The 12,570-nt window shown below is 44.7% G+C and overlaps 1 pseudogene; it reads right to left on the reverse strand.

The window, feature by feature from the left end:
* Positions 1-3,458: 3,458 nt before the first annotated feature.
* Positions 3,459-3,886, reverse strand: LOC119523956 (annotated as a pseudogene).
* Between the last annotated feature and the right edge of the window lie 8,684 nt (positions 3,887-12,570).

Raw genomic sequence — 12,570 nt, forward strand, 5'->3', positions numbered from 1 at the left:
GTAGAGTAGGATGGTGAGAGAGTTATGCGCGAGTTTTCTAGTTACCCCAAGATTCTGAGAATGGGGGAGGCCGGCTCAGAAATCTGGGAGTTAGTAGCCAAGTGCCTGCCAACCCCCTTCTTTGAGCAATAAAGGCCAACTATACATAGTGGAGAATTTTCTCTCTCACTTCCTCAAATGCCCAAGGACACTTTCCCCAAGGAAGGACAATGTAAACCTAACACTTTATAATTCTATAGTGCATGTGCTGTACTTCTCCTTGTCCTCCCCACATATCTCACTTGATCCTCAAATCCCCACAGCTTTGGAGAATAGGGCCCAGAGAGGTTAAGCAGCTCATCCTGAGAACCAAAGCTCGTTACTGGCAAAGCCAGGACTTGAACCCCATGTTCTCCTGATTTCTGTTTCCCTTGCTCTCCTCCACCACACCAGGGTGCATTTGCTTTACCTCCTTAGGCAAGATTGTTTGGAAAGCAGCCCAGTCCCCTTTTTAATTTGTTGATACAAATCATGTGCAGATCTCTGGGTTTAAAAGCAATTGCAAATCGAAAAGGAGAAGATGGTTAAGTACAAACAAATGAAAACCTCATTTATATCCCTCTAGAATAGTAAAATCAGCAACAAAGAATTAGGTCTTTAAGGGAAGAAGAGCTTCCATTTATTTTTTGTAATGTTGATGAGCACTTCCAGGCATTCAAACTCAAACCATCTCCTAGTCCCACTTTGTCGAAACCTCAAGTTATGAGTGAGGAAGCATGGGTCTTCTGCTTCATTTTATTGTGGAGCAAAGATCAAAAACCTGAACTGAAATAGGAGCTGCTTACATCGAGGGGAGAAATAAGATTGCTGTGGAGTTGAAAAAAGAATCCCTAATTTATTAGAATGTTTTATGTCTTTGAAATTACATTAAAGACAAGGCTATCATTTTCTCAATTTGTAGTCAGATCTTGCTATTCAGGGATACATTATGGGGGTTGGCCAAGCACCCGATTGTTCTCCGTCTCTCTCTTTTGCTGACCACAATTTGGTCATTTCAATATTTCTGACACCACTACTGGCTGGTAAAGAGTTGAGTGTCCAGACTTCTGGGAAACTTCATTATCTGGGACACAGTCACAACCCTGAAATTGTTTGAAAAAAGCTAAGGGACAGTAAAGCAAATAGCTCTCTCAAAGCCACTTCACATTTCTTCCTGGGAGAGTTCTGTAACTACTCTCGCTGAATGTTTTAATGGGTAGCCTAAGTCATCCTAAAAAAAAATGTTTAAATGTTTTTAAAACATTTTAAAAAAAAGCAACATGCTTTTTTATTACAGGTATTGTCTCAGTTGCTCCAGATTCCTTTCTTTTTGGCAATATATTTTTAAAAGATGTCTATGAAAACAATGTTACAATATGTTTATGAAATTTCAATACTTAAAGTAGTGATTATGTTTTTGTTAAGGAAACAATCTTGTGTATCCAGCTATGCCAGATAAATAAGGGACATTATTGCATTTGAAATACAGGGCTCAGGACTGAGCCCCCACATGCTCCTGGCATGGCCGTACATCTGTGCCCTCCCGCCACATCCCCCTCAGGCCTCCCTGCCTGACTGAAATGGCTCTCACATCATCCCCTCTCTTTTCCTTCACTGCCTTGGACTGCTGCCCAATCCCTGGCTTCTACCTTCCAGGAGAGGGGGCAACCTCAGGACTGGGAGAGGGGCCAATGGAGTAAGGTCAGTACATCTTCAAGGAGAGAAGCATAGAAATGGCAGTAAGTTCATTTAACTTGATAGCTCCAGATAGGCTGGAAGGTCAAAACAAATGCCTTGAATGAGATTTCTGTATTATCCATGTATTTAAGTGATCCAGAATATCTTTGCTCTGTGATTACTGTGAACCCAGCTGTATTTAGGCAAATTGGCTGTAGTGCTAAGAGGTGATTTTATGTGTTTGATGAAGCCCAAACAGTCATCATCAGATATGAGCATTTCAGCCCTAAGCAGGCAAGTTTCTGACAGCCCTCTTGAGATGGGGAAAATAAATCAGTGAACCCACACCTCTAATTTTTACCCCTCATTGGTTGGGGATTTCCTAGTACAAGCATTCTTCTCTCTGATTTAGAATATACACTATTTGATGATTTTTTTTAACCTTTAATGAGCCACTTCTTTGAGAGAGTTACAAAAGTGACTAACAAAAATTAGCTTTGATGGTAGCTAATTGTGATTGGTATGAGCTTTTTCTATAAGTGCATGCAGAAAAATTGCAAAAGGAAAGTGGGAAATCCTTATTAGTATTGTGATATTTGCAAGTGCTTTCAAATTAAGGGGGAAAAAGGTGAGGGGAAGTAATAAAGCAGGTTTAACTTTGGAAACACTTTAAGAAACAACCTATTTGGCCATATAAACCTTTTCTCCCCCCACAACCATACCTATTATATTGGAACTGGATATGTAGGTAGAGTTGTGTAGGTATAGATATAACAACAACCCATCCCCAAATCCAAAACATCATTTCCAAAAGCAAGTAAGATTTCTTCTGTGGATGGTACTTGGTCTCAAGGCTGGGATATTTAAGAGAAGAGTCTTAAGTTATTGTTTCAACAACATTTATTATCTGCCTCTGATATTCCCCAGGATTACAGAGCAGGGAATGTCTGAGCCTCATGATCCATTGAGAAGTAGACAGCTACAATAACAACTGAATCAATATAGAAGAGGCATATGGAGGTATTGGGGTGATACACCCAGTAATGGCTACTGAGAGCAGAAGATGGCAAAGCTACTAAAAAAATCAGGCAAGTTACCTTTGGGGTGACAACTGGGGATGCAGGAAAACCATACATTTGGGATCATAGGTGTTCCCTCCCTTTTAAGCTCCCCTCCCCCTTCAGTCCTATTAAGTCCATTCTCTGCCACAGACGGGTCCCAGTGTCCTGCTAGCTCGCTGCTGAAAGAGGGAGGAAGGGAAAAGATGCCTGAGATCTCTTCATTTTCTTTGTTTCTGTCCCTAAGGCAACAGGAAGCTGGAACTGCTGCGGCTGGTCTGGCAGTGATAGCAAGCCTGTTGGTTCTGCAGAGTGAGCAGTCCCCGGCGGCCAGTTGGACGGCCCAGAGTTTGATAGACTTCATTGCTTCATTCAATGCCAGCTGTTGGATTTGCTGGATTCAGTTCCCAGAAGGCTGGAGCATGGTGTCAGGGTTGTCTGAAGACAAGAGAGCAGAGGCAGTTTCGTGTGAGGGGGGGGGGGTGGAGGCTTGTAGGGAGAGGAGGGAGAAAATGGTCGGGAGTGGGTAGGGTGGTGCCTCTCCTTCCAGGGCCTTCCAGGGCCTTCCAGACAAGGTCTCCTGGCCTCTCATCATTCATTGCCTGGGCCTCAGGTGAGGCAAACCTGGAAAGGGGAGGAAAGTGCGGGACTCACGCCCTGGGATAAGCTAGATGAGGCAGGCACGAGCAAGTTGGGGCTGTGGTTCTAGAGCCCCTCGGCGCCCTGGGCGAGGGCAGGGAGCCCCCGGTGGCAAGCAGGCGGCGGCCGTCAGCCGGTGAGCCAGCGGCAGTCTCGGCGTCGGGGGCGGCCGGAGCACTTCCCGGGGCCCACTCGTGCTCGGCGCAGACCTGGGAAGGCTCGTCCTTGGCCTCGACGAGCTTGCGGGAGCGGGTGTAGGCCAGGATGAGGCCTCCGGCCAGGCAGGCGTAAAAGATCATGATGAGCAGGATGTAGAGATAGGCATCGTCGCCCCTTGGCGCTGGTCACCTCGCGGCCCACGAAGGGGTCAGGCACGAACACCCATTGCCCATGCTCGGGCCCTGGCCCAGGCCGCTGGCGTTACCCCGGTGGTGCAGCTCGAGCAGCAAGCGGCTCAGGAGGGTTTACAGCCGCTGGCTCTCGCTGCAGTTCATGGCTGTCGGGGAATGACACGACGACTCCAGGACGCTGCTGACCTTTTCCCCGTGGGCGACGGGAAGCGAGCGGAGTGAGCGAGCTGGGTGCCGGGTGCGGGGCGCGGCGACGGCGGCGGCGACAGCAGCACCCAGCTCTTGGGCGGGCGGCACAGAGTCTGGGGGCGCCGCCCACCAAGGACTCCTTATCCCCTCACCCGCGCCCCACCTCCCTGTCCCCACCACGCCCCCTCCCGCCCGCGTCCGGCCTCTTCCCAGGCTCCGGCTACCTCGCCGCTCCGGGGAAAGGGGCCAGCTGGTGGGGGGAGGAGGAGGGGACAAGAGAGGGGGCGAAGCCACGGGGAGGGAGGAGGAGGAGGAGGGGGCGGGGGCTCGGAATGCGCGAGGCCCCAGGCAGCAGAGGCTGGCAGGGCGACTTGCTGGGGCCAAGCCTGGACCCCGGGCTGCGGAAGACAATTCCTTCCAAGCTCTGGCCACCTGCCCTGCAGGCCCAGCTTTGGCCCAAATACAGCATCTGGCCCCCTAAGGCAGGCCCTGCCCGGGGGCCCTTGAGCGAGACTGTAGAAGCCTTTTCTCTGTTTTCCTGTAACATGGCAGCCAAGACCCTTTGTCCAAATCTTATGGCCATAGACAGGAACTTGGCCTGTCACATCTTTCTAACCCTCATTCCTTCGCCCAGCCCAAGGGGAGCATCTTATTCAGAAGATACTCAGGCCAAATTTGGTGACTCAGTGGTCAGGTACTTGCTAGAAGACCACAGGACAAAGGACTCCCAGGTCTTCTGAAAAGGTTTCTGATACTCTACCACCCTCCTTGGAAATACCCCTGCTCTGATCTCCTATCACAGATTTAGAAGGGCCCACACATCCTGTCATGTAAGAGTTCAATCCAGGATGTGGCCCTGTTTCCCTTGGGTAAGCCATTTTCCAGAAGTGGAGTCAAATTCCTCCATTAAGAGGAGCAGGGCCATTAAAAAGGCCCTTTGGCTGTGTTCTCTAGATGTCTTGGGGTCTGAAAGTGCCAGTTCTAGAGAATATGCTCACCCTTCCTTCACCACACCCCCGCTTAGGCCAGCACACAGCTATATCCTTCTTCAGGACTCAGTAACAGGTCTAGGATTGCAGGGCAGCCATTTTTTTCTCATAAGGTTGTCTTCTTTTCAGGCGAAAACAGGCACTAAAACAAAGATGAGTCCAGAGTATGGAAACAGACTGGGCTTCATAAAGGAAAAGGGTTCAAAGGGTTGACCTGTAGATAGTGAGGTACAAAAAATATGAGATGGTGCTGGCTAGGTCTGTTTGTATATAGTTGAAAGAGAGAAAGAATATATGCACTCATGCACACCTTAAAATCAAGCTGCCTGCAATTCAATATGCAGGTGCTGTGGGTAAAAACAAAGGTTTTTCTGGTGCCTCTGCCCCAGCCATCCTCCCACTCACCATCCACTCAGGGGCTGCAGCCTTCTTGTGTGTTGGGATGAGGTTGGCACCTAACCAGGTCCAAAGTCTGAAAAAGCCTCTACATTGGCCTCAGAAACAGGCTACATGACCCTTACTACCTTGCTTCAGTGTTCTCACTTCAGAGGAGCTCAGGGAAGAGTTGTTAAAGTGCTTGGAGTCATTAATGCCAGAGGACCCAGCTAGGGAATTTTCAAAGCGGTACCAACCTAGCGACATGACTGTGAGATAAAAGACTACTCTGATCTGTTTAAACATTCCCAGAAATACCTAGTTTGTTGGGATGAGCATAGAGGAAGAAGCCCCTTCAATATAGCATAGAAACAATCATTTAAACTTTTATTGTACTTTCCAACAGCCTTATGAGCTTAGTAGGATTATCCCTGTTTCAGAAGCTGAAACTGAGGTTCAGAGTGATTAAGTAGCAGGACTAGAATCATAGAGGTTAGACCTTGTTCTTAATCCTAATACATTACTCCTATCACATGGGTAGTATCCATGTGTTGCCTCCATTTCCACACTTCTTCCTCCCTGGAACCTTCTAGAATCCAGCACTTTCTGTCAAAAACACTCTCTCTAAGTTCAACAGTTACCTCTGTCAAAACACCTCTCTCTAAGTTCAACAGTGACCTCTTGGCCAAATTCAAGGGCTTCTGCTCAATTTGCATCTTTGATCTCAAGGATGAATTTGATACCATCAACCACCCTCTCCTTCCTGTGGCTGTCCTGCCCTTGGCTCTCAAGGCATTGCTTTCTCAAGTTTCTCTTCTTATCTCTCTGACCCATCATTCTCTGTCTCCTTTGCTGGCTTTTCTTCTTTCCTCCTCCCATTAACTGTTGGAATCCCTGAAGACTCACTCCTCAGCTATTCTTCTCAATACCCATTTCCTTGGAAATGGGTGTCTCTTTACATAGCTTCAGCCATCACCTGGCATATATTTGGTCAAATTTGAATCTCCGTCTCTGATTCTTTCTTAGCAGCATCTCTTAGATATATCTGTTCCTTGCTTTCTGGCTTTACTGCCATAAGCCTAATCCAAGCTCTCATTACCCCAGGTCAAGCATGCAAACTGAGAGGCTCCTGGCAGATCTCCCTTCCTACAACTCAATCCACTATGCTATGGCTAGAATAATTCTCTTCCAACACCACTTCCATTAATTCATCCCTATATTCAGAAACCCAGAGTTGCTTCCCATTGTTTCTTTAAAGGAGTCCAATCTTCTGGGATGGGCCTAAAGTCCTCACCACCAATATAGACACTGCCTTCTCACCTTTGCACTTGAAAAACAGCATATTCCTGGAGTTCCTTTCCAATATTTGTGCCTTTGGTCTTTGCAAAGTTCACCGGCTTGAGGCAGCCTTGACTGATACCAGTTTGTGCTCTCAGATTCTTCGCAATGCATCACCATCTCCTCCTAGCACTATCCCAACTCGGATTGCAGTGTTCAGTGTGGACAACTGGGCAAACACAGATATGCACCAAGGGAAAACAATAGTGTGGATGCATGCACAAACACACACATTGATTGCTTTGTAGCTTATCTTTTTCACTTAACAACATATTGTGATTATTTCCCATGTTAATAACTTTTTCTACAAAAACATTTCATTGTCTATACAATATTTCAATGAATCACTGTACCATAATTTACTTAAACTAGCCCTTATTGTAAGATTTCAGTTATTTCTAGGTTTTTTTCTAGTAGCAGTAATGTTTTTAAAAACACATACAAGGCTAATTCTAATTCCAGTTAAGAAATAATTATGAGAGAAAGCAAATTGCTAATTTACAGAAGACTGGCATGGAAAGGGGGAGATGTGGAGAAAGGGATGGGGACAGAATAGGGAGTAGTCCTAAAATTTTTAAAGTCTCAAAGGTCAAAAAATAAAACAACAGGTGTGCGTTTCAGGGGATAGTGTGAGGGGGTCTGGGTTTCTTTTCATCAAAGGCTGCCGGAAATCCTTTAAAATCCCAGCCCCAGGCAAGCCCTGAATGGCTGAGATGCCAGACACTTTCCCCAACGCGCTTAATGAAACTCAAATCTGTCAGACAGGGATTGGGTCTCATTTCTCCCCCCCCTTCTACCCACCCCCCCTTCCACACCTGCCCCATACCTGTCAAATAATCATCTGTTTATTCATCATCAAGAACTCACTTACTTCCTGGGTAGTAATTCAGTATGTTGACAAAGGGAAGCAATTTATAATCATGTATTTAGAGTTTCAAAAAGCCTTGGAAAAGGTTCTGTTGCATGCCAAGGTTGCTTAAAAGGTACAATGGAGGCGCCATGGGCTAGGAAATGCTTTTGCCGTTCCTTGAGACTGTGAATGCTTCCTGCCAAATAGTGCAGCTCCATGGAAGTTGGTTGAATTGAACTCAGCTGAATTTGGCCAGGTGCCAAAGGATGGGCCCACTGGAATCCAGGAGGCTGGCAAAGCCACACTGGGCTCTGAGGGACAGGAAGAAACAAGGCTTCGTGAAGCACCAACTACAGACTGAGAAAGAGTCATTCATTCATTCATTCATTCAAGAAATATTTATTGCAGGTCAACTTTGGTGCTGGGTCCTAGAGACACATTATTGAACAAGACACAGTCTGTGCCTTTGTAACTCTCACAGCCACTTCTCCATGAACTGAGGGAAGGCATGGAGTACCAGAATCTGGAGCAGAATGAGCAGAGGACAGGAAGGCCAGCCAGGTTACTGGTTTGGGGAGAATTTTGACTCTGGATTCAAGCTGTAAGCACTGGACTCCACAGCTTTGTTTGAAGAAGGAAGACTCCAGTGGTCTGAGCTCAGTCTTCTCCTGTCTTGCAACCCACTTTACCTGTTCCTAGCAGTGCCGGCTTGAAGGTGTGGCCTTCCACTAGCCAATACAGTAGATCCATTCTCAAAAGAGGAAGGAGAATAAATGGGACAGTTCCCAGGTCCAACTGGGGCTTCTCAGTTGTTCCATTGGGATATGTGCAGTATTTGGGGGAAGTAGGGTTGATAAAGACCAAGATATTTGTGGATTGGAGTGGATGTCAGGGGCCTCAAATGCCTTCCTTAGAGAATTCTTGGCTTGTGGTGGGCTTGGGATGAAGGCACCTTACATCCAAGCCACATACTAGACCATCAAGTACAGTTTCCAGTCTCATTTATCAAGTGACTAGCATGTGCCAGGCACATTATATACATTATCATCATTAACCTTACAACAACCCTATATGATGGGTAGAGGTGATATTAAAACTATATAATATCAGTAGTACTTGGGTACTGTTCAATCAGAATGGAGTAATGAACAATCATAAAAGATCCTGGCCGTCAACAACCAGTATGGCCTCTTACAGAGCCACAACATCACCGAGCAAAGACATAGGAGAGTAGCACAGACTAAACAGCCTTCTGTTGTCCAGTAGATCAAACCAAGACTTCATCTACTTGGGCTTCAGAGCTGTCCCTGGGTCATGCTTGAGCCTCTCCTCCACCCTGTGGATGTTCCTACCTGCATCCTGTCCCCATTGCAGGTGCATGAAAACCTCCCTTGCCTGGAACCCCCCTAAAGCAACATCTACTGCAGGTGCCTTTTTCTCCTAGCAATTTCCTAAGGATGTATCTCCTTGACTCAAAATTCTTGAACAGGTCCCACCAGACTGTCAAATGAGTACCATAGTGTGGCCTTCAAGACTCTTTGTGCTCTGGCTCAAAGATGCCTTCTGTGCTAGTTTGGATATATTATGTCCCTCCAAAAGCCATATTCTTTAATGCCATCTTGTGAGGGCAGATGTATTAGTGTTGATTACATTGGAATCCTTTGATTGAGTGTTTCCATGGAAATGTGACTCAATCAACTGAGTGAAATGTTTGTCGGATAATTTCCATGGAGGTGTTACCCCGCACATTCGGAGTGGGTGTTAATTGGATCAGTGACGTGTATAAAGGAGTTCACAGACAGAAGGACCTCAGAACAACTGAGAGTGACATTTTGAAGAGGAGCTGCCGCTAAGAGAGGACAGAATGCCCCAAGAGCAACGTTTTGGAGAATGCCATTTTGAAACACAACCTGGGAGCAAGCAGACACCAGCCACATGCCTTCCAAGCTAACAGAGGTTTTCTGGATGCCAATGGCCATCTTTCAGTGAAGGTACCCTACTATTGATGCCTTACTTTGGATACTTTGTGACCTTAAGACTATAACTTTGTAACCAAATAAACCCCCTTTATAAAGGTCAATCCATTTCTGGTATTTTGCACAACGGCAGCATTAGCAAGCCGGAACACCTTCTAACCATATTTGCAACAATAACTACCCAACATGTCTTTGATGCCAGACACTTTCTCGATTAGACGAAATCTCACTGTCTGTAGCAACCCCACAGTGTAGGAAACAGTGATGTGTGATGTGATGAACTTGTCCTATGGCCCCTACAGCCATTTTGAGGGCAGGTGTTGTGTTCTTCCTCTTCAAATCACTCACCTAGTCTGGCATGTAGTAGGTGCTCAGGAAATATTTACTTGTGTCTGAAGTCTGCTTTCCTCCACTGAAGGCTACCAAGTTTGAATACAGAAAAAATATTCACTCTGTGCAGGATGTGGAATTTTGTGGTTACATTTTCCCTCCAAAATTTTAGTATGAAAAATTTCAAATATGCAGCATAGTTGAAGGAATTTTACCATATATACCTTGTTACTGACCACCTAGATTCTACCATTAATATTTTACTATTACTATATTAAAATATTATAGTAAAATAATATATTACTATTTACTGTATTACTATATGTGGTTTTATCACATGTATGTTCACCTGTCTATCCCTCTATCCATTTATCTATCCATTCTCTTTTTTAAAATTTTGAAGTTATTTCAAATTAAGTTGCAGAAACCAGTATATGTCACTCCCAAGCACTTTCAGCATGCCTACCATTAACTAGAATTCAATATTTGCTTATTATTCTTTTTCTTTCAAGGTACAATTTACATGCAATGAAATACACAAACCTTAATTGTGTATTGCTGTGTTTTAACAAATGTATTTTGTGTTACTCAAACCCATATTAAGATGAAGAACAGTACCACTGCTCCAGAAACATTTCCTTATGCTTCTTCCCACACAATCCCCTCCCCCATCCCTAGAAGCAACCGGTGTTCTGATTTTTTCCTGCCTGTTACTGAATTTCATATAAATGGGAATCGTATAGCTTGACTGCTTTTGTATAAGACTTGTTTACTCAGCATAATGTTTTCAAGAAACATCCTTGACCTTGTATGTATCAGTAATTTGTTCCTTTTTGTCACTGAGTAGTACTCTATTGTATGACTGCGCCACAGTTTGTTTATGCATTCTTTTATTGGTATATGCTTGGACTGTTTCCAGTTTCTGCCTATCATAATTAAAGCTGTTATGAATGTTCTCATACAGATCTTTGTGTGAATTTTGTTTTCATTTTTTCTTGGATAAATACCTAGGAGTGGAAATGCTGGGTCATAGGGGAGATTAGTTTTGTAAAAAACTGCCAGACCTTTTTCCAAAGTGGATGTATCATTTTACACTCCCACCAGCAACGCATGAGGATTCTAATTGTTTCCGGTTACTTTCACAGCTCTCTGCTTCAATCACATAGTTAGCCTTGTATTGCACCCATGAGATGCATTTACCCTTGTACTTATGAAAGACCCAAGCCTGACTATTTGTGGTTTATTACTCAAAGCCCCTCCCCATTTTACTGGTTGCTAAATGTACAACCAAACTCTTGAAAGTTGCTAAAATGTGACAGCCAGCTGTATATAATAACAGCTTTTCCTGAAAGCGTATATGTCAAGCACTGTGTTAAGCATTTATATGCATTATCTCACTTAATCTATACAAAAACCCTGGGAAATAGGAACAATATCATTCCAATTTTACAGTTGAGCAAACTGAGGCCCAGAGAGGTTAAGAAACTTGCCAAATGTCATATAGCTAGTAGGCTTGAACCAGAGACCATGATCTTTGTTACTGCCATGCTATAATGCGCTTTATAATGTCCTTTGTAGACAGGCTAACAGGAAAAATATTGTCTCTGAGCTGGAAGGCTCACCTAACTACCTTATTTTATAGCTGGGGATGCTGAGGTCCAGAGAGGAAAAAGGACTTGCTTGAAGTCACCCACCGGTTAATGGCAGAGCCATCCAAATCCAAGTCTCCTGCCTTCCAGCCAGGAAACCTTTCTGCTCTGCTTCTTGGCGTCCTTCAATGCTTTGGGCAATTCAGATTTTGTTTATAGCATTTTATTGGTGACAAGGGCCTGACAACTACTTTGAGATCTTTGAAAGTGCATGAATCTGAAAGGTTCAAGTAAAGTCAACCTTCCCTTTATGGCCAAGCCATAAGGTCACATATTAAATTGCCAAACTTGTGTTAATTACTGCCTAAACATCTTGAAAATGTTTCTCCCACCCACTCAGTTTTATCTGCAAAAGAAAAGAAAACAATGTGGATTGTTTTGGTATTCTGTGGGAAAGGAGAGGGAAAGGAAGAGTCCCGGAGGGCACTTTTTTCTTGGACTCCAACAGCACCATCTGGTGGACACCTGGGGTTTTCATTTGTCTTCATTCAAGATGTTTTCCAGTGAAATGTTTATTGCACGCCTCTGTGCCAGGCTCTGTATTAGGCACTGGGGATGCAGATGAGATGTGATCTCTGGTTGTTAACATTCTTGGGGAGGGGAGGGCAGACAGCTACCCAGACATTACAACAAGGAGTAGTAAAGGCCCCATTAGAGGTAAATAGTAGTGCTTATGAGCAGCAGCTCCAGTCTCAGATGAACCTGCTGTGTTACCTTCTCTGTGCTCAAGTATCCTCATCTGTAAAATGGGGATCATAATAAAAAGTGTTTACCATAGGGTTCTGTGGCAAGGCTTGAAAAAGATAAATGCTTGTAAAGCATTTAGCATTGTGCCTGGAACATATTAAATATTCAATAATGTTAGTTGTATTTTGTATTTCATCATTAACAATAAGCATATGGTGCTGTTGGAACCAGAGGAGGGGCATTTAACTTAACCTTAGAGAGCTCAAGGAAGACTGCCTTTTATTCAACCATTCATTCATTCATCAAACAGTCTCTGAGCACATACTACATGCCAGGCATAGTGGGAGGCAATGGAGATATAACAGCAAATGAGGCAGACACAGCCTTGACCTTCACAGAGCCTACAGTATGCCTGGGACTATGGACATGAAAACAAATCACTGTG

The sequence above is a fragment of the Choloepus didactylus genome, chromosome Y (genome assembly GCF_015220235.1).
Source record: "Choloepus didactylus isolate mChoDid1 chromosome Y, mChoDid1.pri, whole genome shotgun sequence".
Lineage (NCBI taxonomy): Eukaryota > Metazoa > Chordata > Mammalia > Pilosa > Megalonychidae > Choloepus > Choloepus didactylus.